Raw genomic sequence first — 1683 nt, 5'->3', positions numbered from 1 at the left:
CTTTGTATTCTGACATCTCTTTGCATCTATGAGTGGCCATGTTGTCTGGGGTGTTAGCAGCGCGATGAGAAACCCCACGACCCACCTGAGAAAGAAACAGAACCAATTTATCATAAAATTAAACTAGAAATTTTGGAAAAATCTCGAAAACTTGTGGAATTGAGGCTTAAGTTGACAAAACACTGTGAAAATTTTAAGTAAAATAACAAATACTAAATTTACTGCAATTTCCCTAAAAAACTGTGATTTTTATGACACAACTGATGAAAAACTCCGAAATTTTCAATAAAATCAATCAAAAACTGGTATATGTTCAACAAAATTTACCAAAAACTATTAAATTTAAAATAAAATTAGTCAAAATCTGTTCATTATTAAACAAAATTGGCCAAAACTGTTAAATTTGTTTTAAAATTGTTTGCCCTTTAACTGACATATATACTAGAACAACTGATAAAGAAACATATAGTTAGGTGGGGAAAGATGGGACACGTTTCATTCTTTTTTCTCAACTCATTTGGTAGTAAACAACAGAACATTCAAAGTATTATAAAATTGTATCCTCACGACTCCCATAGACCCTTGTTAATTGTTTAAAACACGATTAAGATATTTGGATATTATGTGCTAAATGAACACCTTTAGTAAAACGTTTTTACCTCAGTAAGCATGTCAGCTACATGTTCTGTCCTTGCTTTCTTCGAAAACACTGTTGCAATCGCATTGATGAACCAAGAACCTGTTGCTTCATTACGGAAGGACATGTCACCTAAAATATAAACTCATTCTCACTGTTGAGTTATAACATGGTTGTCTTCTTATACACCAGACACATATGGTGTATTCATACACCTCATGCTCACTGTCAAGTTATAACATGGTTGTCTTCTTATACACCAGACACACATAGTGTATTCATACACCTCATGCTCACTGTCGAGTTATAACATGGTTGTCTTCTTATACACCAGACACACATGATGTATTCATACACCTCATGCTGACTGTCGAGTTATAACATGGGTGTCTTTTTACACACCAGACACATATGGTGTATTCATACACCTCATGCTCACTGTCAAGTTATAACAGGAGTGTCTTCTTATACACCAGACACACATGATATATTCATGCACCTCATGCTCACTGTCGAGTTATAACTTGGGTGTCTTCTTATACACCAGACACACATGGTGTATTCATACACCTCACGCTCACTGTCGAGTTATAACATGGGTGTCTTTTATACACCGGACACACATGGTGTCTAAAACACCTCATGCTCACCTTCCAATGTAGAGTAAGCCACCAAGATATCACTCATATGAGGAAGCGTAGTTTTATCAATACCATCAGTTTGGTCACTAGGTGGAAGCAAGCGGTTCACAGCATCTGTAACAAGAGTTAGTAAGATTTTCACTCTATGGTTAAAGTACAGGGTGTTGGGTCTAAATTCCACCCCATGTTTAAAGTACAGAGTGTTGGGTCTAAATTCCACCCCATGTTTAAAGTACAGGGTGTTGGGTGTAATTTTTACCCCATGTTTAAAGTACGGGGTGTTGGGTGTAAATTCCACCCTAAGTTTAAAGTACAGGGTGTTGGGTGTAAATTCCACCCCATGTTTAAAGTACAGGTTGTTGGGTGTAAATTCCACTGTATTTTCACACATTATGTTGTAAAGTA

General features: G+C 36.2%; 1 protein-coding gene and 1 long non-coding RNA gene across 2 annotated transcripts in view; both read right to left on the bottom strand.

Moving 5' to 3' along the window:
• Positions 1-1683, bottom strand: part of LOC100185405 (guanine nucleotide-binding protein G(s) subunit alpha-like) — a 16249-nt gene that overhangs the window by 2259 nt on the left and 12307 nt on the right. The window lies entirely within an intron of this gene.
• LOC104266849 lies at positions 658-1400 on the bottom strand. The gene is made up of 2 exons (XR_001975109.2): positions 1288-1400; positions 658-769 (listed from the first exon to the last, which is right to left on the bottom strand). It is a non-coding gene; the product is annotated as an uncharacterized LOC104266849 (long non-coding RNA).

The sequence above is a fragment of the Ciona intestinalis genome, unplaced genomic scaffold, assembly GCF_000224145.3.
Source record: "Ciona intestinalis unplaced genomic scaffold, KH HT000040.1, whole genome shotgun sequence".
Lineage (NCBI taxonomy): Eukaryota > Metazoa > Chordata > Ascidiacea > Phlebobranchia > Cionidae > Ciona > Ciona intestinalis.
The sequence above is the reverse complement of the archived record's forward strand: the minus strand, read 5'-3'. Positions and strand labels throughout refer to the sequence as shown.